This window comes from Oncorhynchus clarkii, chromosome 25 (assembly GCF_045791955.1).
Source record: "Oncorhynchus clarkii lewisi isolate Uvic-CL-2024 chromosome 25, UVic_Ocla_1.0, whole genome shotgun sequence".
Lineage (NCBI taxonomy): Eukaryota > Metazoa > Chordata > Actinopteri > Salmoniformes > Salmonidae > Oncorhynchus > Oncorhynchus clarkii.
In genome coordinates, this window is record NC_092171.1 from 4,361,313 (window position 1) to 4,387,175 (window position 25,863).

The following is a 25,863-nucleotide window of genomic DNA, read 5'->3' on the forward strand; positions in this document are numbered from 1 at the left end:
AACTCTTTCTTCTCTCTTTGCGACGCACACATCAAGTCTAATTGTTCTCGGTACTGACTCCATATCTTGATTTCTGTCACAGGAACCTTCAACAGACCTTATTTTCTCCTTCTTCTTTCCGTTACACAAGGGAAAACCTCATTTGAGAGCCACTGAAGGGATGAGTTGTGGACTATTTTCCTCCATAAAGCAGAGTCAAAACTACACAGTGGTCTCTCTTGTTGGTGAGATAAAGCCTGTATTCCAGTTTGTGATACAAGGAAATGTTGATAATGGCTTTCTTTTAAACTGTGGTAGAGCCTTACAAAATGGCCCAAATGGAAAAATGTTCAATACTGTATACAGCACATTGATATGGATTGAATACACCAAGAAATGTAGCAATCATTTAACAGTGGCTATCGAATATGAATATGTATCGGTAACCCTTAAATCACTCGTTGCTGTTATGTACAGTATGTTAAAGTTTGTATCCCTCAAACTCAACTCTGGACCTCAAAGCCGGCAGGCTCAGACCTCGTAGGGTAAGAGTTGAATACCCATGGTCTATATGGTAAAAGCAACATATGCCTACCCTCAAATGTATATCTAATAAGCAGGCATTCAATTATTACTAGATGATGGTATAGAACAGTGCTACAGTTGACATAATTCTCATAATTACAACTGAAGTGAAAAGAAATATCAGATTTAAAATGTTCTTTACTGAGGGAGCACTGACGGCTCCTCTCCATCACACTCTGTTCTGGCTAGTTCTCTATCCTGTTCCACCCAACGCCACTCGCCTCCAGGTGTATCATTGTGTACTTCCCTCAATACTTTACTAAAAAACAAACCACAGACCTTAGACCTAGGATGTATCCCAAATGGCACCCAATTCCCTTTATAGTACACTACTTTTGACCAGAGCACTATGGGGCTATAGCAAACGAATACATTGGGGCTGATTCCAAATGGTAACCAACATACAGTGGGGAGAACAAGTATTTGATACACTGCCGATTTCGCAGGTTTTCCTACTTACAAAGCATGTAGAGGTCTGTAATTTGTATCATAGGTACACTTCAACTGTGAGAGACGGAATCTAAAACAAAAATCCAGAAAATCACATTGTATGATTTTTAAGTAATTAATTTGCATTTTATTGCATGACATAAGTATTTGATACATCAGAAAAGCAGAAATTAATATTTGGTACAGAAACCTTTGTTTGCAATTACAGAGATCACACGTTTCCTGTAGCTCTTGACCAGGTTTGCACACACTGCAGCAGGGATTTTGGCCCACTCCTCCATACAGACCTTCTCCAGATCCTTCAGGTTTCGGGGCTCCAGGACCTTGAGATGCTTCTTACGGAGCCACTCCTTAGTTGCTCTGGCTGTGTGTTTCGGGATGTTGTCATGCTGGAAGACCCAGCCACGACCCATCTTCAATGCTCTTACTGTTAGCCAAGATCTCGCGATACATGGCCCCATCCATCCTCCCCTTAATATGGCACACTCTTTCTGTCCTCTTTGCAGAAAAGCATCCCCAAAGAATGATGTTTCCACCTCCATGCTTCACGGCTGGGATGGTGTCCTTGGGGTCGGACTCATCCTTCTTCTTCCTTCAAACACGGCGGGTGAAGTTTAGACCAAAAAGCTCTATTTTTGTCTCATCAGACCACATGACCTTCTCCCATTCCTCCTCTGGTCATTGGCAAACTTCAGACGGGCCTGGAAATGCGCTGGCTTGAGCAGGGGGACCTTGCGTGTGCTGCAGGATTTAATCCATGATGGCGTAGTGTGTTACTAATGGTTTTCTTTGAGACTGTGGTCCCAGCTCTCTTCAGGTCATTGACCAGGTCCTGCCGTGTAGTTCTGGGCTGATCCCTCACCCGATCCCTCAATTACTTAAAAATCATACAATGTGATTTTCTGGATTTTTGTTTTAGATTCCGTCTCTCACAGTAGAAGTGTACCAATGATAAAAATGACAGACCTCGACATGCTTTGTAAGTAGGAAAACCTGCAAAATCGGCAGTGTATCAAATACTTGTTCTACCCCGAAGTTTGTTCGCCAGGGCAGCCATCTCCTTCTTCTCCTCCTCCATCTGAAAGTGGAGTCGAAGGAGCACAGCAAGAGGAGCATGCCAGTCAACAATGCTCACGTCACGAGCCATGGAAGCCGAAGACAGCGGCCTCCCGCAAAGCAGGCTACACTCCCAACGAGAGGCCAAGAGCGGATACAAACAGCAAACAGCCTCACCTAAAGCCCGTTCTTGTGGGAAGCTGCTATAGACCACCAACTGCTAACAGTCAGTATCTGGATAACGTGTGAAATGCTTAATAATGTATGTGATATCAACAGAGAGGTATACATTCTGGGTGATTTAAATATTAACCTCTAGTGACTCCCCATCCCGCATGCGGGAGCGTAATCATCGACTGACACTAATTAGCATAATGCAACGGACATAAATATTCCTAGAAAATATTCCTCTTCATGAAAATCACAAGTGAAATATATTGAGACACAGCTTAGCCTTTTGTTAATCACCCTGTCATCTCAGATTTTCAAAATATGCTTTACAGCCAAAGCTAGACAAGCATTTGTGTAAGTTTATTGATAGCCTAGCATAGCATTTTGTCCAGCTAGCAGCAAGGAACTTGGTCACGAAAATCAGAAAAGCAATCAAATTAAATCATTTACCTTTGATGAGCTTCGGATGTTTTCACTCACGAGACTCCCAGTTAGATAGCCTGTCACAACCTGACCATAGTTTGCTTTGTATGTTTCTATGTGTTGTTTGGTCAGGGTGTGATCTGAGTGGGCATTCTATGTTACATGTCTAGTTTGTCTAGTTCTGTGTTTGGCCTGATATGGTTCTCAATCAGAGGCAGGTGTTAGTCGTTGTCTCTGATTGGGAACCATATTTAGGTAGCCTGTTTGGTGTTGGGTTTGGTGGGTGATTGTTCCTGTCTCTGTGTTTGCACCAGATAGGGCTCTTTTAGGTTTTCTCACGTTTATTGTTTTTGTTAGTTTATTCATGTATAGTGTCTTTATAAATTAAAGAACCATGAATAACCACCACGCTGTGTTTTGGTCCGCCTCTACTTCACTGCAAGAAAACAGTTACAAGCCAATGTTAATTTTTTCCAAAATTTTTATTTTTGTAGGCGAAATAGCTCCGTTGGTTCTTCACGTTTGGCTGAGAAATCGTCCGGAAATTACGGTCACGAAAACGCTGAAAAATATTCCAAATTAGCTCCATAATATCGACAGAAACATGGCAAATGCTGTTTATTATCAATCTTCAAGGTGTTTTTCAAATATCTATTCGATAATATATCCACCGGGACATTTGGTTTTTCAGTAGGACCGATTAAAATAATGGCTACATCTGTATTTTACGCAAGAGACACTCTGAGAGTCATCAGGTGACCACTTACACAATGTAGCCGCTTACAGGTATTCTTCAACATAAATGCGTAAAACTACGTCACAATGCTGTAGACACCTTGGGGAATACGTAAAAAAAGTAATCTGGTTGATAGCCCATTCACTGCTCAATAGGGACGCATTGGAGCGCAGAGCTTTCAAAACACGAGGCACTTCAGGATTGGATTTTTCTCAGGCTTGCGCCTGCAATATTAGTTCTGTTATACTCACAGACAATATTTTTACAGTTTTGGAAACTTTAGAGTGTTTTCTATCCTAAGCTGTCAATTATATGCATAATCTAGCATCTTGTCCGAACAAAATATCCCGTTTACTTTGGGTACCTTATTTTTCCAAAAATGAAAATATTGCCCCCTAGTCACTGGCTTTCATTAAGCTGCCCACTCAAGGAAAAGCATCAAACTGTAAACATTGCCTGCAACCTGGTTCAGGTTATCAGTCATCCTACCAGGATAGTTACAAACAGCACAGGAATGAAATCATCAACATATATTGATCATATCTTTACTAATGCTGTAGAAATATGGTTTAACGCAGTCTCCAAATCCATTGGATGTAGCGATCCCAATATACAGTGGTTCTTCCTTTAAAAGTTGCGTCATACTGCAGCACAGCTTGTGGGGCGCCGCAGAATTCTATGGCACGTTATAAGGCTTCCCGTTAGCGGGACAACTTCCGGTGAAATTGGAGGGCGCTCAATTCAAATAAATAATCCTAAATATTATGAATTTTAAACATTTAGGTACATAGTACAAGTGTCTTTATATCGGAAACGTCTTAAGGCTAGGCAGAATACTGCCCCCTTTGGAGGAATTGCGTGCCCATAATAAACTGAAAAAAAATCCGTCAAAAATTGCTAATATATGCATATAATAATTATTATTGGATAGAAAACACTCTAAAGCTTCTAAAACCGTTGGAATTATGTCTGTAAGTATAGCAGAACTCACAGGGCAGGCATTCTTCCAAACTAGTTTTGTGCTCATGAAAGTTGGGGCAACTTTGACGTGATCGCCCCCACCCTTCCCAACCAGCTATGGATCTGGGGACACTTTCTATGTCTTCCACTAGATGTCCTCATTCAGTAGAGCGTTTAATCGTTCAAATCCCATGAGAATTGGCCCTATGGGAGTGAATTGAGTGAGTGCCGCGAGAAAATACCTGTCGTTAGGGCGCGAATTGGTCCCAGCCAATCCTTTGTTCCAGCACTCCGGAGGAGAACTAACAATGACCGGTTGAATTGAAAATTGTTTTGTATGTTTACAACATCCTAAAGCTTGATTCTGCACTTAGTTTGACCTGTTTAGTCGACATATAATATGTAATTTTGAAGTTTTGATGCGCAACTTTTCCGGACCAGAGGACATTTTTGGTGCATTTCAGCTGATATTGTTAGCAGATGCTAAAACAAAGACGCAAGACTTGAAACCAAACAATGTTTTGGGTAAGTATGAACCCTTCCAGTACATTCTGAACGAAGACCATCAAAGGTAAGGGAATATTTATGCTGAAATTGTGTGTTTCTGTTGACTCCAACATAGCGGAGAAATATTGCTTATATCTGAGCGCCGTCTCAGAATATTGAATAGTGAGCGATTTCTGTAACGTTAAAAATAAATGTAACAAAGCGATTGCATTAAGAAGCAGTGTATCTTTCTAACTATATGTAGAACATGTATATTTAGTCAAAGTTTATGATGTCTATTTACGTTATCTTGCGGCGCTACCTATATTTTCTACTGACATTTTTGAGTATTTTCTGAACATGAATTCAATGTAAATGGACATTTATGGATATAAATGGCATATTATTGAAGAAAAAAAAATGTACTGTGTAGCATGTCCTATTACTGTCATCTGATGAAGATTTTCAAAAGGTTAGTAAATTATTTATTTTTTAATCCTGCTTTTATAATTTTATATTTTCTGGGACAAAATGGCTGCCTCTTGTCTTCGTTTCGGTGGTGGTCTAATATAAATATGTGGTGTGTTTTCGCCGTAAAACATTTAACAAATCTGACATGCTGGGTAGATGAACAAGGTGTTTATCTTTCATTTGAGGTATTGGACTTGTTAATGTGTGGAGGTTAAATATTTCTAAGAATATTTTTGCATTCCATGCGCCACGTTCCAGTTGAACGTGGGAGGGGTCGTTCCCAAAAGGGAACCCTAACCCGTCATCAGGTTAAAAGCAGTAGGCTTTACAGCGAAAGCATGGCATGCGATTGTTTGAGGACGGCGGCCCACATCAAAATATTTTTCCACCGGCACAGGTCTCATAAATTCACAAATAGCGATTAAATATTCACTTACTTTTTGAAAATCTTCCTCTGATTTGTCATCCAAAGGGTCCCAACTACAACATGTAGAGTCGTGGCCAAAAGTTTTGAGAATGACACAAATATTAATTTTCACAAAGTATGCTGCCTCAGTATCTTTAGATATTTTTGTCAGATGTTACTATGGAATACCAAAGTATAAATACAAGCATTTCATAAGTGTCAAAGGCTTTTATTGACAATTACATGAAGTTGATGCAAAGAGTCAATATTTGCAGTGTTGACCCTTCTTTTTCAAGACCTCTGCAATCCGCCCTGGCATGCTGTCAATTAACTTCTGGGCCACATCCTGACTGATGGCAGCCCATTCTTGCATAATCAATGCTTGGAGTTTGTCAGAATTTGTGTGTTTTTGTTTGTCTACTCGCCTCTTGAGGATTGACCACAAGTTCTGGGGAGTTTCCTGGCCATGGACCCAAAATATCGATGTTTTGTTCCCCGAGCCACTTAGTTATCACTTTTGCCTTATGGCAAGGTGCTCCATCATGCTGGAAAAGGATGCTTTACCGTTGGCATGACACAGGACTGATGGTAGCGCTCACCTTGTCTTCTCCGGACAAGCTTTTTTTCAGGATGCCCCAAACAATCGGAAAGAAGATTTGTCAGGATTCACCTGGCGGTCATGATTTGGGGCTGTACAAATGTTTGATGTATTAGAATAATTGTTTATGCTTATGTTATATTAATAGAAGGGGAGGGGTAATAAGACCCTTCCCTCCTTACATTTATAGGGTCCTAGACTATAGATTAACAATATATATATATTCATTATATAGTTTTAGAATTGTTCCACAGTTGTTTGTTCGCTCTCTCTCTCTCTCTCTCTCTCTCTCTCTCTCTCTCTCTTATAATGTGTGACTGAGACAGAACTCTGCAGGGGAGTGTGGGAGATAAGAGATAGTTAGACATTCCACAATAAATCAGCTTTGGGGAGTGGATGTTTACTGATTAGTTTAACACTAAAAGCCATTGTTGATATAGGGTTTTGGTTTCAGGAGTAAAAAGGTAATGACGTAGTCAGTGACATCACTAAGGCGGGACTTGAGTTTAATAAAACAACTTGAGAACTTTTGTTTGATGTAGAACTTACTCGGAAACATGCGTGCTATCTTCCTGATTGTCAATTTATGTCTGCAATTGCATTAATAAAGGCTTTTAAATTAAATATATTGTCATAATGCTAATTTCAACAATGAGCCAATGATGATACCAAAGAAACGAACCCTAACAGATTCAGCAGAGAAAATTACTTTACCCCAGTCCTCAGCAGTCCGATCCCTGTACCTTTTGGAAAATATCAGTCTTTTCCTAATGTTTTTCTGGGAGAGAAGAGGCTTCTTTGCTGCCCTTCTTGACACCAGGCCATCCTCCAAAAGTCTTCGCCTCACTGTGCGTGCAGATGCACTCACACCTGAATGCTGCCATTTCTGAGCATGCTCTGTACTGATGGTGCCCCGATCCCGCAGCTGAATCAACTTTAGGAGACGGTCCTGGCGCTTGCTGGACTTTCTTGGGCGCCCTGAAGCCTTTTTCACAACAATTGAAGCGCTCTCCTTGAAGTTCTTGATGATCCGATAAATGGATGATTTGGGTGCAATCTTACTGGCAGCAATATCCTTGCCTGTGAAGCCCTTTTTGTGCAAAGCAATGATGACGGTATGTGTTTCCTTGCAGGTAACCATGATTGACAGAAGAGAACAATGATTCCAAGCACCACCCTCCTTTTGAAGCTTCCAGTCTGTTATTCAAACTCAATCAGCATGACAGAGTGATCTCTAGCCTTGTCCTCGTCAACACTCACACCTGTGTTAACGAGAGAATCACTGACATGATGTCAGCTGGTCCTTTTGTGGCAGGGCTGAAATGCAGTGGAAATGCTTTGGGGGGATTCAGTTCATTTGCATGGCAAAAAGGGACTTTGCAATTAATTGCAATTAATCTGATCACTCTTCATAACATTCTGGAGTATATGCAACTTGCCATCATACAAACTGAGGCAGCAGACTTTGTGAAAATGTTTCTTTGTGACATTCTCAAAAGTTTTTGGCCACAACTGTAGTGTCATTTTGTTAGGTAAAATCCCTCTTTATTTCCCAGAAAGTCTGTTTAGTTGGCACCATCGATTTGAGTAAACCACTCATTCAAAATGCAGAGAAAGGAATCCTTGTTAAGCCATTTTGCTACAACTTTGGAAGTATGCTTGGGGTCATTGTCCATTTGGAAGACCCATTTGCGACAAAGCTTTAACTTTCTGACTGATGACTTGAGATGTTGCTTCCATATATCCACATAATTTTCCATCCTCTTGATGCCATCTATTTTTTGAAGTGCACCAGTCCCTCCTGCAGGAAAGCCCCCCCACATTATGATGCTGCCACGCCGTGCTTCACGGTTGGGATGGTGTTCTTCGGCTTGCAAGCCTCCCCCTTTTCCTCCAAATATAACGATGGTCATTATGGCCAAACTGTTCTATTTTTGTTTCATCAGACCTGAGGACATTTCTCCAAAAAGTACGATCTTTCCCCATATGCAGTTGCAAACTGTAGTCTGGCTTTTTTTTATAGCTGTTTTGGAGCAGTGGCTTCTTCCTTGCTGAGCGGCCTTTCAGGTTATGTCGCTATAGGACTCGTTTTACTGTGGATATAGATACTTTTATACCTGTTTCCTCCAGCATCTTCACAAGGTCCTTTGCTGTTGTTCTGGGATTGATTTGCACTTTTCGCACCAAAGTACGTTCATCTTTAGGAGACAGAACGCGTCTTATTCCTGAGCGGTATAGCGGCTGTGTTGTCCCATGGTGTTTATACTTGCGTACAATTGTTTGTACAGATGAACATGGTACCTTCAGGCATTTGGAAATTGCTCCCAAGGATGAACCAGACTTGTGGAGGTCTACAATTTTTTTTCTGAGGTCTTGGCTGATTTCTTCGGATTTTCCCATTATGTCAAGCAAAGAGGCACTGAGTTTGAAGGTAGGCCTTGAAATACATCCACAGGTACACCTCCAATTGACTCAAATGATGTCAATTAGCCTATCAGAAGATTCTAAAGCCATGATCTAATTTTCTGGAATTTTCCAAGCTGTTTAAAGGGACAGTCAACTTCGTGTATGTAAGCTTCTAACCCACTGGAATTGAGATTCAGTGAATTATAAGTGAAATAATCTGTCTGTAAACAATTGTTAGAAAAATGACTTGTGTCATGCACGAAGTAGATGTCCTAACCGACTTGCCAAAACTATACTTTGTTAACAAGAAATTAGTGGAGTGGTTGAAAAACAAGTTTTCATGATTCCAACCTAAGTGTATGTAAACTTCCGACTTCAAATGTATACTCTGGTTTATCATTAAACTCCTAGACTGGGCTTCTGTGTCTGTCATCACTTTATGACCAGAGTCCGGTATCTGTTAATTTATGGCTAAGAGTCCCCCAAAAGGAACACTTTTTCAAAAGAAAAGGTGGCGCGGGAAATTAAAAAAATATTTGGGGGAAATATTTAACTTTCACACATTAACAAGTCCAATACCGCAAATTAAAGATAAATAACTTGTTAATCTACCCAAAGTGTCCGATTTTTTAAAATGTTTTACAGCGAAAACACAACATATACAGTGCCTTGCGAAAGTATTCGGCCCCCTTGAACTTTGCGACCTTTTGCCACATTTCAGGCTTCAAACATAAAGATATAAAACTGTATTTTTTTGTGAAGAATCAACAACAAGTGGGACACAATCATGAAGTGGAACGACATTTATTGGATATTTCAAACTTTTTTAACAAATCAAAAACTGAAAAATTGGGCGTGCAAAATTATTCAGCCCCTTTACTTTCAGTGCAGCAAACTCTCTCCAGAAGTTCAGTGAGGATCTCTGAATGATCCAATGTTGACTTAAATGACGAATGATGATAAATACAATCCACCTGTGTGTAATCAAGTCTCCGTATAAATGCACCTGCACTGTGATAGTCTCAGAGGTTCGTTAAAAGCGCAGAGAGCATCATGAAGAACAAGGAACACACCAGGCAGGTCCGAGATACTGTTGTGAAGAAGTTTAAAGCCGGATTTGGATACAAAAAGATTTCCCAAGCTTTAAACATCCCAAGGAGCACTGTGCAAGCGATAATATTGAAATGGAAGGAGTATCAGACCACTGCAAATCTACCAAGACCTGGCCGTCCCTCTAAACTTTCAGCTCATACAAGGAGAAGACTGATCAGAGATGCAGCCAAGAGGCCCATGATCACTCTGGATGAACTGCAGAGATCTACAGCTGAGGTGGGAGACTCTGTCCATAGGACAACAATCAGTCGTATATTGCACAAATCTGGCCTTTATGGAAGAGTGGCAAGAAGAAAGCCATTTCTTAAAGATATCCATAAAAAGTGTTGTTTAAAGTTTGCCACAAGCCACCTGGGAGACACACCAAACATGTGGAAGAAGGTGCTCTGGTCAGATGAAACCAAAATTGAACTTTTTGGCAACAATGCAAAACGTTATGTTTGGCGTAAAAGCAACACAGCTGAACACACCATCCCCACTGTCAAACATGGTGGTGGCAGCATCATGGTTTGGGCCTGCTTTTCTTCAGCAGGGACAGGGAAGATGGTTAAAATTGATGGGAAGATGGATGGAGCCAAATACAGGACCATTCTGGAAGAAAACCTGATGGAGTCTGCAAAAGACCTGAGACTGGGACGGAGATTTGTCTTCCAACAAGACAATGATCCAAAACATAAAGCAAAATATACAATGGAATGGTTCAAAAATAAACATATCCAGGTGTTAGAATGGCCAAGTCAAAGTCCAGACCTGAATCCAATCGAGAATCTGTGGAAAGAACTGAAAACTGCTGTTCACAAATGCTCTCCATCCAACCTCACTGAGCTCGAGCTGTTTTGCAAGGAGGAATGGGAAAAAAATTCAGTCTCTCGATGTGCAAAACTGATAGAGACATACCCCAAGCGACTTACAGCTGTAATCGCAGCAAAAGGTGGCGCTACAACGTATTAACTTAAGGGGGCTGAATCATTTTGCACACCCAATTTTTCAGTTTTTGATTTGTTAAAAAAGTTTGAAATATCCAATAAATATCGTTCCACTTCATGATTGTGTCCTACTTGTTGTTGATTCTTCACAAAAAAATACAGTTTTATATCTTTATGTTTGAAGCCTGAAATGTGGCAAAAGGTCGCAAAGTTCAAGGGGGCCGAATACTTTCGCAAGGCACTGTATTTAACTTCTTAGAACTACCCCTCCCGGATCCGGGAGAATTGTCATCAACTACACTAATTAGCATAACTAGAAAATATTCATATTCATGAAATCACAAGTGAAATATATTGAAACACAGCTTAGCCTTTTGTTAATCACCCTGTCATCTCAGATTTTGAAATTATGCTTTACAGCCAAAGCAAGACAAGCATTTGTGTAAGTTTATCGATAGCCTAGCATAGCATTATGTCCAGCTAGCAGCAGGCAGCTTGGTCACGAAAATCAGAAAAGCAATCAAATTAAATAATTTACCTTTGATGAGCTTCGGATGTTTTCACTCACGAGACTCCCAGTTAGACAGCAAATGTTCATTTTGTTCCATAAAGATTATTTTTATAGCCGAAATACCTCCGTTTGTTCTTCACGTTTTGTTGAGAAATCCACCGGAAATTGCGGTCACGACAACGGCGAAAAATATTCCAAATTAGATCCATAATATCGACAGAAACATGGCAAACGTTTTTTATAATCAATCCTCAGGTTGTTTTTCAAATATCTATTCGATAATATATCAACCAGGACAATTGGCATCTTAGTAAGAGCGAGAGGAGCAATGGAAAAATTACGTTCCCAAAGTAAATGGTCTATTTCTCAGGACCAGATGCTAGAATATGCATATAATTGGCAGATTAGGATAGAAAACACTCTAAAGTTTCCAAAACTGTCAAAATATTGTCTGTGAGTATAACAGAACTGATATTGCAGGCGAAACCCTGAGAAAAATCAAACCAGGGAGTGGCTTCTATTTTTAAAACTCCATGTTCCATAGCCTCCCATTGCTCCATTTAAAGGGATATCAACCAAGTGGTCACATGAGTTTTGCTCGCGCAACAGAGTTTGGATAGATATTGCTTTTCCCTCTCCTACTGTGAAAGACATTTGCGGTTGATATATTATCGATTATATATTTTAAAAACAACCTGAGGATTGATTATAAAAAACGTTTGACATGTTTCTGTGGACATTACGGATATTATTTGGAATTTGTCTGCGTTGTCGTGACCACTCTTTCCTGTGGATTTCTGAACATAATGCGCCAAACAAACTGAGGTATTTTGGATATAAAAATAATCTTTATGGAACAAAGGGAACATTTGTTGTGTAACTGGGAGTCTCGTGAGTGAAAACATTCAAAGATCAAAGGTAAACAATTAATTTGATTGCTTTTCTGATTTTCGTGACCAAGCTACCTGTTGCTAAGTGTACTTAATGTTTGGTCATGCGATCGATAAACTTACACAAACGCTTGGATTGCATTCTTTGTAAAGCATCATTTCAAAATCTGAGACGACAGGTGGATTAACAAAAGGCTAAACTGTGTTTTGCAATATTGCACGTGTGATTTCATGAATATTAATATTTTTTGTAATATTATTTGACTGAGGCGCTATGCTATTCAGCGGTTGCTGATGACAATTATCCCGCTTAAGGGATGGGTAGCGTCAAGAAGTTAACACCATGTGTCTCACACACACACACACACAACCTTTGAGGGAAAGACAGAGGAACAGAGATTTCATTCATTGAAGGTAAATACAATTTTCTTTTAAAATATTTAGTACATAAATGCATACACATTACAATTATTAAACAATACTATACTTTAGTACACAATACATGTTTATATACATAATAATTTTTTGATTGCTTTCTTCCAAATCCCAATCTTCAAGCTGTGAGCGCCACAGCCAATGTCTCTTCCACGCTGGATCTTCAGGGCCTTCCAGGTTTTGTATGTTTTCTTTTCCATGATAGATCAACCTTCTTGCCATTAAGCCCAAGTTATGTCTTGAGGAAAGAAGGGCCCATCTTCGTAAATGTTCACGATAGTAGAAAAACTGCTGTACTTGTTTCATCATATCAAGCACTTTAAAAATAATCTCCCCACCTGAAGCTAAAGGCAAGCACAAAATAGTTGACCTCTGTGCATGCTTTGGAAGATACATACTAACTAACAGATTTGGTGGCATTTGAGCTATTGAATTCATAACGAGCTAAAATTGTCACTTTTGAGTCTGGACTATATGCGACTGAAGAGATTCTTATGGCTTACAAATCACCTTGGCCGCAGACTTCCCCTTCCAATGCGTACCCAGGCTGGGATGTTCCACCCAGGGCCTGTTCGATCTGACACAGAGCAAGTCTTATCTTAAGCCATTCTCTCATGCGAAACGCAGGAGAAAATTGCTTAAGATGGTTTGTCATTATGTCCCAGACATGAAGTACACAATACACCTAAAATTGGTCTAGGAGAAATGTTTTCTGTAGTTTATCTGTGTTAGACTCGGCATAGGGCAAGTCTAACACTTACTTATACTCGGGCAGACCTACCCCGGAAATTACTTTTTCATTATACAAGTGGTCACAAGATACACAGCAGCTCCATAAGTTCACTGCAAAAAATCCCAACCGTTTCACATTTTTCAAACATATTTTCTTTCAGTTCAACAAGGTCACCACACATCAATCATCAGGCCATTACTTTTTTTTGCAAACATTTGCTTTACTTCGAAGAACAGCTGCACTATCATGTTACATAAGCACACCATAAATATCATGAGGACATCCGGACAGGACACAGAAATAGATCATCAATCACTTTTTGACACATACCATCTACTATATCCTCTCTTGTAATGGTATTAAACATACCTGCATAGTGAGGTCCAAAAGTATTTTATATGATATATAAGGTTAAAGTGACTATAAGGTTAAAGTGCAGACTGTCAGCTTTAATTTGAGGGTATTTTTTGTACATAGTCCCACCATTTTACAGAACCAAAAGTATGGACAAATTAACTTACATTATACAGCATGTGTATTGAAGTGGTCAAAAGTTTAGTATTTGGTCCCATATTCCTAGCATGCAGTGACTACATTAAGTTTGTTACTATACAAACTTGTTGGATGCAAATGGTTTTGGTTGTGTTTCAAATGAATTTGTCCCCAATAGAAATGAATGGTAAATAATGTATTATGTCACTTTTATTGTAAATAAGAATATAATGTGTTTCTAAACACTTCTACATTAATGTGGATGGTACCATGATTAAGGATAATCATGAATGAATCATGAATAATGATGAGTGAGACAATTAGAGGCACAAAGATCATGAACATCATACTGGGAAGCTTGGAAGGGATATAAAAAGCCATTTCCTGGAATCTAATTGAAAATATCAAATGACCTTGAACTCGCCACTACAGTATGTCTGACAAAACACATCTCATGTTCGTCATTCACCAATTACATCTATTATCCAAGGTAACAGCATCCTTGGATACTACAATCTTTAGTAAGAGTATTAGTAATAGTAATTATTATACATTTTTGATCATATCCATAAGGTACTCAGAAACGGAAAACACTAGCGGTTGTGCAGAGGCTGTGTACAGAAGCACAAGTTCAGAGCTTGCCTATACTGTAGGAACAAAACTCAACCCTCTGCCCCTCTACCAGATAACAACTCCTGTTTACTGTGGAATGGCCTTAAAGGGATAGTTCACCCTAATTTAAAAAATATGTATTGGGTTTCCAAAGCAGGTAAACAAAACCAAAGCATGGATTGCTGTCTCTCACTTTCCGCAGACTTACAGGACATTACATGGACATTTAATTTCAAATGTTTTATTTTGGGTGAACTATCCCTATATTACTACTGAGTTAAAGTGTTAATATGCAAATACATGTGCTTTTTGTGTCACTATAGGTAGAGCTATGGTCTAGATGGGTGTATGTTTGAGGAAGCTATTAAAATGTGTAATGATGGTTGATGAGAAATGAATGGGTGTTAATGGAGAAACCGAGCGACGGGGGTCAGGAAGGTAATCACATGGATATATCGCTCTGTTGTACAGAGAGGGGAAGTCTTATACGTGAGATGGGGAATCCAGTATCTGTTCCGGAGGTGTTAGTGCCAGTGAAAGGGCAGGGCGCCAAATTCAAAATAACAGAAATCTCATAATTAAAATTCCTCAAACATAGAAGTATTTTACACCATTTTAAAGATAAACTAGACTAGTCAAGGATCATATCCACCTCTAACTTACCTGACACCCTATAGCCACTTCAAATTTGCTTATCACCCCCATAGATTCACAGACGATGCAATCGCCATCGCACTGCACACTGCCCTATTCCAACTGGACAAGAGGAATACCTATGTAAGAGTGCTGTTCATTGACTATAGCTCAGCATTCAACACCATAGTACCCTCCAAGCTCATTATTAAGCTCGAGGCCCTGGGTCTGGACCACGCCCTGTGTAACTGGATCCTGGACTGCCTGACGGGCCGCCCGTAGGTGGTGAAGGTAGGAAACAACACCTCCACTTCGCTGATCCTCAACACCGTGGCCCCACAAGGATGCGTGCACAGCCCCCTCCTGTACTCCCTGTTCACCAATGACTGCGTGGCCACGCACGCCTCCAAGTCAATTATCAAGTTTGCAGAAAACACAACAGTAGTGGCCTGATTATCAACAATGACGAGACAGTCTACAGGGAGGAGGTGAGTGCCCAGCATACAGGGAGGAGGTGAGTGCCCTGGGAGTGTGGTGCCAGGACATTAACCTCTCACCCAACATCAACAAACAAAGGAGCTGATCGTGGACTTCAGAAAACAGCAGAAGAAGTACCCCCCCTATCCACATCGACAGGACCGCAGTGGAGAAGGTGGAAAGATTCAAGTTCCTCGGCATACACATCACTAACAAACTGAAATGGTCCACCCACACAGACAGTGTGGTAAAGAAAGCGCAACAACGCATCACCGGGGGCAAATTACCTGCCCTCCAGGACACCTACAGCACCCGATGTCACAGGAAGGCCAAAAAAGTATCATCAAGGACAACAACCACCCGAACCGCTGCCTGTTCAACCCGCTATCATCCAGAAGGTGAGGTCAGTACAGGTGCATCAAAGCTGGGACCGAGAGACTGAAAAACAGCTTCTATCTCAAGGCAATCAGAATGTTAAGTAGTCATCACTAGCACATTAGAGGCTGCTGCCCTATATACATAGAGTTGAAATCACTGGCCACTTTAATAATGTTTACATATTTTGCATTGGTCATCATATGTATGTATTGTATTCTATTGTATCTTAGTCTATGCCGCTCTGACATTGCTCGTCCAAATATTTATTTGTCTGCCGGAGGGCTTGCCTGCCCCGGTCTGCTAACTGCTAGCCCCTGCTAACTGCTTGCTTGCCAGCCCCGGTCTGCTAACTGCTAGCTTGTTTAGCCCCGGCCTACTAACTGTTAGCATCGCCATGTTCCCAGTCAGTCCAACCACTCACTGGACCCATATGTTCCCTTGGCTACGCATGCCTCTCTCCAATATCAATATGCTTTGTCCATTACTGTCCTGGTTAGTGATTACTGTCTTATTTCACTGTAGAGCCTCTAGCCCTGCTCAATATGCCTTAACCAACCATGTTGTTCCACCTCCTACATATGCGATGACATCACCTGGTTTAAACATCCGTAGAGACTATATCTCTCTCATCATTACTCAATGACTAGGTTTACCTCCAATGTACTCACATCCTACCTTACCTTTGTCTTTACACTATGCCTCGAATCTATGCTATCGTGCCCAGAAACCTGCTCCTTTTACTCTCTGTTCCGAACGTGCTAGACGGCCAGTTCTTATAGCATTTAGTCATACCCTTATCCTACTTTTCCTCTGTTCCTCTGGTATCCCGGATGTCCTGTCTTAGGAAAACCACCAAAAACCCTGAAATCTCCATCGCTGACTATAACATTTTCCACCAAGATAGAACTGCCAAAGTGGGTGGTGTTGCAAACTACTGCAAAGATAGTAATACAGAACTCTGCAGGCTATCGAAGTCTGTACCCAAACAATTCGAGCTTCAACTTCTAAAAATTCACCTTTCCAGAAACAAGTCTCTCACTGTTGCTGCTTGCTTTAGACCTCCCTCTGCCCCCAGCTGTGCCCTCGATACCATATGTGAATTGATTGCCACCCATCTATCTTCTGAGCTCGTGCTACTAGGTGACCTAAACTGGGACATGCTTAACACCCCGGCCATCCTACAATCCAAGCTTGATGCCCTCAATCTCACACAAATTGTCAATGAACCTACCAGGTACAAATCAGTAAACACGGGCACCCTCATAGACGTCATCCTAACTAACTCGCCTTCCAAATACACCTCTGCTGTTTTCAATCAAGATCCCAGCGGCCACTGCCTCACTGCCTGCATCCGTAATGTGTCTGCAGCCAAACGACCAACATCACTGTCAAACGCTCCCTAAAACACTTTTGCGAGCAGGCCTTTCTAATTGACCTGGCCGGGGTATCCTGGAATGACATTGACCTCATCCCGTCAGTAGATGATGCCTGGCTATTCTTTAAAAGTGCCTTCCTCACCATCTTAAATAAGCATGCCCCATTCAAACAATTTAGAACTAGGAATAGATGTAGTCCTTGGTTCACTCCAGACCTGTCTGCCCTTGACCAGCACAAAAACATCCTGTGGCGTTCTGCATTAGCATCAAACAGCCCCCGTGATATGCAACTTTTCAGGGAAGTTAGGAACAAATATACACAGGCAGTTAGGAAAGCTACGGCTAGCTTTTTCAAACAGAAATTTGCATCCTGTAGTACTAACTCAAAAAAGTTCTGGGACACTGGAAAGTCCATGGAGAATAAGAACACCTCCTCCCAGCTACCCACTGCTCTGAGGGTAGGAAACACTGTCACTACTGATAAATCCAATATAATTGAGAATTTCAATAAGCATTTCTCTACGGCTGGCCATGCTTTCCACCTGGCTACCCCTACCCCGGTCAACCCCCCGGTACCCTCCACAGCAACCCACCAAAGCCCCCACGATTTCTCCTTTACCCAAATCCAGATAGCTGGTGTTCTGAAAGAGCTGTTAAATCTGGACCCCTACAAATCAGCCGGCCTCAACAATCTGGACCCTCTCTTTCTGAAATGATCTGTCAAAATTTTTGCAACCCCTATTACTAGCCTGTTCAATCTCTCTTTCGTATTGTCTGAGATTCCCAAAGATTGTAAGCTGCCACGGTCATCCCCCTCTTCAAAGGGGGAGACACTCTAGACCCAGACTATATCTATCCTTCTAAGGTCTTCGAAAGCCAAGTTAACAAACAGACTCCCGACCATTTAGAATCCCACCATACATTTTCTGCTATGCAATCTGGTTTCAGAGCTGGTCATGGGTGCACCTCAGCCACGCTCAAGGTCCTAAACGACATCATAACCGCCATCGATAAGAGACATTACTGTGCAGCCGTATTCATCGACCTAGCCAAGGCTTATGACTCTGTCAATCACCACATTCTTATTGGCAGACTTGACAGCCTTGGTTTCTCAAATGATTGCCTCGCCTGGTTTACCAACTACTTCTCTGATAGAGTTCAGTGTGTCAAATCGGAGGGCCTGTTATCCGGACCTCTGGCAGTCTCTATGGGGGTGCCACAGGGTTCAATCTTCAGGCCGACTATCTTCTCTGTATACATCAATGATGTCGCTCTTGCTGCTGGTGATTCTCTGATACACCTCTACGCAGACGACACCATTATGTATACTTCTGGCCCCTCTTTGGACACTGTGTTAACTAACCTCCAGACGAGCTTCAATGCCATACAACTCTCCTTCCGTGGCCTCCAACTGCTCTTATACGCAAGTCAAATGAAATGCATGCTATTCAACCGATCACTGCCTGCACCTGCTCACCCGTCCAGCATCACTACTCTGGACGGCACTGACTTAGAATACGTGGACAACTACAAATACCTAGGTGTCTGGATAGACTGTAAACTCTCCTTCCAGACTCACATTAAGCATCTCCAATCCAAAATTAAATCTAGAATTGGCTTCCTATATCGCAACAAAGCCTCCTTCACTCATGCTGCCAAACATATCCTTGTAAAACTGAACATCCTACCGATCCTCGACTTCGGTGATGTCATCTATAAAATTGCCTCCAACACTCTACTCAACAAACTGAATGCAGTCTATCACAGTGCCATCCGTTTTGTCACCAAAGCCCCATACACTACCCACCATTGCGACCTGTACGCTCTTGTTGGTTGTCCCTCGCCTCATACTCGTCGCCAAACCCACTGGCTACAGGTTATCTACAAGTCTCTGCTAGGTAAAGCCCCGCCTTATCTCAGCTCACTGGTCAGGTATATCTCAATGGTCACCCCCAAAGCCAAATTCCTCCTTTGGTCGTCTTTCCTTCCAGTTCTCTGCTGCCAATGGCTGGAACGAACTGCAAAAATCTCTGAAGCTGGAGACTCATATCTCCCTCACTAGCTTTAAGCTCACAGATCACTGCACCTGTACATAGCCCATCTGTAAACAGCCCATCTACCTACTTCATCCCCACACTGTATTTATTTATTTATCCTGCTCCTTTGCACCTCAGTATCTCTGCTTGCACATTCATCTTCTGCACATCTACCATTCCAGTGTTTAATTGCAAAATTGTAATTACTTCGCCACCATGGCCTATTTGTTACCTTAACTCCCTTATCTTACCTCATTTGCACTCACTGTATATAGACTTTTTATTTTATTTTGTTCTACTGTATTATTGACTATGTTTTGTTTATTCCATGTGTAACTCTGTGTTGTTGTATGTGTCGAATTGCTATGCTTTATCTTGGCCAGGTCGCAGTTGCAAATGAGAATTTGTTCTCAACTAGCCTACTTGGTTAAATAAAGGTGAAATTAAAAATTTAAAAATGGGGGCATGTTTGTTAACAATACCATTTTACAGAGGCCACCGAGTACTGAAGGTGATCCTTGGTAAAGATTGCCACTCCCCCACCTTTGGAAGATCTTTCTTGCCAAAAAAAGGTTATAATCAGAAAGGTTAACATCAGTATTCAAAACACTCTTCCTGAACCATGTCTCAGTAATGACCAACACATCTGGATTGGAGCTGTGAACCCACACTTTCAATTGATCCATTTTCAGGTAATAAGCTTCTCGTGTTAATGTGCAAAATATCCAGGCTTTTACGAGAGCAGAAATCAGTGAAGCAGATATAAGAGCACAAGTCAGAATTGGAGCTAGCAACAGTAGATGGGGTGTACATGCACATTTCCTGATATCATCAACAGTAATACAATCAAGGCACGGCACAGGACAGGGCTCTGCTGTGTTGATTTATGACATCTGAATGTGCATCAGATGGCAACAAGATCATATGAAACAGCAATTTCATCAGGTAACATGAATACAAAGCCGGTGAGAAGTGGTGAGAATGGGATGGGAGGCCAAAAGTTAGTGTAACCAATAGAAAGTCAGAGTCCCGAGTGGGGGAACAAACAGTGTGTCCCACAGTTGGGTAAAGATAGTTTGTAGTCAACATAGCATGCAGGAATCATGAGGAGTGAGGAGTCATGAGGAAAATATAAAAAAGATACATATATATATAACGACTCGGGGCTAGCTATTGTAAGATCAGAGTCACCCGCCCCAACAGTGCCTGTGTGCTGGAGGTAAGCAAAAGCCCGGGTGTTTTCAGATTTCTGTTTGTTTGCCAGAGCATTTGCTAGATTGTTTGGGGATAACAATCCTTGGGTTTAGGAACCCGTCGCAAGACCCACTGGTTGATGCTTATTTATAAAACCCTCTTAGGCCTTACTCTCTTCTATCTGAGATAGGCCTTGTAGACCACACTATTTGCCAAGATAGTTTATCTATATTTTTTGTGACTATTTATTTACCACCACAGAAGGATGCTGGCACTAAGACCGCACTCAGTCAGCTGTACAAGGAAATAACCAAACAGGAAACCGCTCCGACCACAAGGCAATACAGTGGGTAGTGAGTACGGCCCAGTACATCACTGGGGCTAAGCTGCCTGTCATTCAAGATCTCTACACCAGGTGGTGTCAGAGGAAGGCCCTACAAATTCTCAAAGACCCCAGCCATTGTCTGTTCCCTCTACTACCGCATTGCAAGCGGTACCAGAGCGCCTTGTCTAGGACCAAAAGGCTTCTCAACAGCTTTAACCCCCCAAGTCATAAGACTCCTGAATAGGTATTCAAATGGTTCTGTTCATCATAAATGCATAGTCACTTTAACCATACCTACATGTAATATACTACCTCAATTAGCCCGACTAACCGGTGCCTGTATATAGCCTCGCTACTGTTATAGCCTCGCTACTGTTATTTTTACTCTTTACTTATCTATTGTTCACCTAATACCTATTTTTAACTTAAACATTGCACTGTTGGTTAGGGCCTGTGAGTAAGCGTTTCACTGGTCTACACCTGTTGTATTCGGCGCACGTGACAAATACACTTTGATTTGATTTGAAATCACTAAATTATAACCTAATTTATTTATTTAAATGTACTGATTTCCTTGTATGAACTGTATTTTTGTTCAGTATAGGTAGTGTTCTCCCGTGGCTGTAGGCGTTATAAATTAGAGTGAATTGGGGTTGTGTGGGTGTTGTTTGTGATTGATGTTTATATCATATGATGTAATGTTAGGTGGAACCTGATCTTGTATTCTTGATTTATGACCACAGATGTCAAATCTGGGATTAGGGACTGATTTCTATAGAAGGGGATTTGTAATACAAGAAGATTGTTACACATATTAACATCTTTAACCCGTACAATATTAATAGATAAAATATGTAAGATCATTGAAGATCTCTTGCACATATAAACATAATTCTGTCAACTGACACTGCAGAAAACAGTTTTTAAGAAGTTACATTGGTGATGGGAAAAGTTCTGAATTCCAAGACATACATCATCAAATGAACTGTCACATTGCAGCTAGTTAAGCTTATGTTAGGAACAAATGCATAAAGGTCAAATGCTTAAAAGGGTATGGTTCCACACAAATACCAGTAGGTGCTATGAAAATATTACATTGTAAATATTATTAGATCAGATTTGTAAGATCACAAAGGATCTCTTACACGCACACAATTTTATCCACCGATGCTGACTACATCAGTTTTCTAGAATTACATTTTACATCCCATACATATACTAGTAATTTAAATACAGTTTGCAGAAGCTTGGTGGTAGTTGAATTAAATTCAAATCTTGGTAGTGTTTTCAGCAGTTCACTACTTTTTTCCACATGTAGCGGTGTAGATAACTACTGAAACTACTGATTACTTTGTTTGTTGCTAAAATAAAATATGTGTGAAGTAGGAAAGAATTAACTTTACCGTTCGGCATCAGAGCTGCCGAATTTCCACTTGACTCAAGACTCTGTTCCTGCAATTTATGGTCTATTACATTTCAGATTTATTTAGAACTCAAATACTGTGGCGGTCTAGCGGTGCCAGCATGGGTTTAAATCCCATTTATCTTTCAGCAAAAAACTCTGTCTGATTTGGGGAAGTGACAATGAGACAAGAGATTCATTGAATATCACACAATTAAAAAGTAGGTGTCAAATGTAAACGTTCACAAAGGCGAGAATTTGATCATTGAGTTGGTCACCATCTGGCACCGGTGAGGATAATGTTTTGCGACTGAGGACCAGTCGAACAGGCATAAACACCCACCTTGGATCTTGGAGAGGAGAGTCAAACGATTTAAATGAGGGGACAGGAGGAGAAGGAGGAGGGGAAGCATGGGTGAGCGGATTGATGATAAAACATTCTATTTATTGGAGGGAACAGGCATTAATCACTCCCCGCCAGGGCCCAGGGGCCAATAACGCGAGAATGCAACCCAGCGCCAAGGTACTCCAGCTCTGAATAGGAGGCGTGTGTGTTTGGTGTGGATGGGATTAAATACAATGATTAGCATGCCGGGATTCTTATCAGCTAATTTAGAGGAGTGACACGCAAGCGTCGAGTGACTTCCTCCTCAGAGATGCATTCAAGCCTGTAGCCAACGGTGAAAGTAGACAATATCACACAAGGGGAAATAGACTGGAGATGAGAGGGTGTCAATGTCACTTCCTGTGCCATGTCCCCCATCCGTGGGCCACGGTCTCCCATCTCCGGCTGGCTAATTACCACATTCTTCTGTTATGTTATCATCTGCAAAGGTTGAAGGCTGTATTTGAAATTTGGCCCTCCGGTTAGGATTGTCCAGAAGTGATGCTGTGTTATGCTGGCCTAGAGACAAATCCCTAAATAGCTGTGTAGGAAGTACAGTAAAATAAGACACTTTTTTTATAAAAGTCCAAACAATTTTATTAACACCCTAGGAGGGAGATTTGTCAACTTCCTGAGGCGATCAAGCTGTCTCTTCATGAATAAGGAGAGAAACAGAGTGGCTTTGCCAGCACAAACATTTCTCTCCACTCCAAATCAAAAGGTGTCATCTGGCCCTAGAGCTTGATGTCAGCAGTTTTAGAGGTATCACGCCGTCCCTCAGACACCCTAGATCAAGACACAGCTTTTCCTACTGAAAGATACGCCTCGGAACGAAGGCGAGAGGGAAAGCAGTGGGAGGAGATATTTGCTATCCTTGCACCTTCTGATGTGAACCACAAGGTGTCTGTCTGCTTACTGAAGACTGTAATGACGTTCCTTCTTATTTTTCTGTTGTTTTGTTCCGTGTTGCACAGGCTCACTGTGGCAAGCCATCAATGTAATAAGTACTCGGATTCTTGGGTAAATGATGCGTCTTGCCATAGAGATCTGGCATATACAAAATCACACTGATTGGCCCAAGGAGGGAGCTACAGTAATTAACCCGAGACGCCCTAGACAGATCCATCTTGGCCCCAAATTGTGTTTATGTCACTCAAGCTGAAGGATAGACAGCAACCCGGTTCCCCCAAGGCAAAATATGACTCGGCTAGAACATAAAGAAGACTCCTGAATCGATGAGTTAACACTGTGTGTTCTCTCGTTCTCAGCCCCAACCTCAGCAATTATGTCAGGAACAGAGGGAGGAGGTGGGTGCCGGGTTCTTAACTAACTCCTCTGGGGGTAACCCTAAATCGCAGCAGTTAATCCTGTCAGAACCATTCAGGGTAAGCACATTTTAAAATTCATTTCAGTCCATGAAAGAAATTTCAAAATCTCTTCACAGGTTTCTGTTAAAGATACCTAACAAGAGCACCTTTGGAAATGTCTCGTGATGATGGTGGAGATAGCTCGGGAATACTTTAGTACTTCGGTACAATTAGCTGCACAAAAAGCAGTGCAACCGTAAAGTGAAGTGTTCTCCACCTCCACCATCAGTCACTGAAGGTAGGCCTTGAGGGTTATCTAGAGTGGCTATCAACTCCACTTTTTCTCTTCACTCACATGTTTTGTGCAGACGATAACCTTTTCTCCACTTGAACACTCTGATCTATTCTCAGTTTTTCATCGAATGCAATAATACAAGTCAAGAAGCAATTGGTTCTCTTGTTGCCTCGTGAAACTGCACTGTTGTACTGTATTGTGAATTTAACCAATAAGAGGAAGCATCACAAAAGTGACTTCAAAAACAGTCTAAGCAGTCTAATGTCAAGATGAGTCTCAATCCCACACTATCGGTTGTGTAGATCCAGCCTTCAGAAAGTATTCATACCCCTTGACTTATTCCACATTTTGCTGTTACAGACTGAATTCAACATTTTCAGCGACTACAACTGTGAGTCTTTTGGGGTAAGTCTCTAAGAGCTTTCCACGCCTGGATTGTGCAACATTTGTCTTCTTGGTAAGCGACTCGTGTAGATTTGGCTTTGAGTTTTAGGTTATTGTCCTGCTGAAAGGTGAATTTGTCTCCCAGTGTCTGGTGGAACGCAGACTGAACCAGGTTTTCCTCTATGATTTAGCCTCATCTTAGTTCCATTACATTTGTTTTTATCCTGAAATACTCCCCAGTCATTAACGATTAAAAGCATACCCACAACATGATGCAACCACCACTATGCTTGAAAATATAGAGAGTGGTACTCAGTAATGTTTTGTATTGGATTTACCGCAAACATAACACTTTATATTGAGGACAAAAAGTGAATTGCTTTGCCAAATTGTTTGCAGTATTACTTTAGTGCCTTGTTGTCAAACAGGATTAATGTTATGGAATATTTGTATTCTGTACAGGCTTCCTTCTTTTTACTCTTTCAAATAGGTTAGTATTGTGGAGTAACTACAATGTTGTTGAGCCATCCTTAGTTTTCTCCTCTGACAGCCATTAAACTCATTGTTTTAAAGTCACCCAGCATTGGCCTCATGAAAGAAATCCCTGAGCAGTTTTCTTCCTCTCAGGCAACTGAGTTAGGATGGACGCCTGTATCTTTGTAGTGACTGGGTGTATTGATACATCATCCAAAATGTAATTAATAACTTCACCATGTTCAAAGGGATATTCAATGTCTTCTTTTATGTTGTTGCCATCAGGCATTGGAAAACCTCCTTGGTCTTTGTGATTGAATCCATGTTTGAAATTCAGTGCTCGACTGAGCGACCTTACAGACTATTGTATGTGGGGGGTACAGAGAAGAGGTAGTCATTAAACAATCCATGCGACTTAAGTAACTTGTTAAGCACATTTTTACTCCTGAACTTATTTAGGCTTGCTATACCAAAGGGGTTGAATACCTATTGACTCAAGACATTTCAGCTTTCAATTTTGTATTAATTTAATACAAATTAGAAAAACATAATTCAGGCTGTAACACAACAAAATGTTGAATAAGTCAAGAGGTGTGAATACTTTCTCAAGGCCTCATTAAACACTATACATACAAAAGTATGTGGACATCCCTTCAAATGAATGGATTTGGCTATTTCAACCACACATGTTGCTGATAGGTGTATGAAATCGAGCACACTGCCATGCAATCTCCATAGACAAACATTGGCAGTTGAAT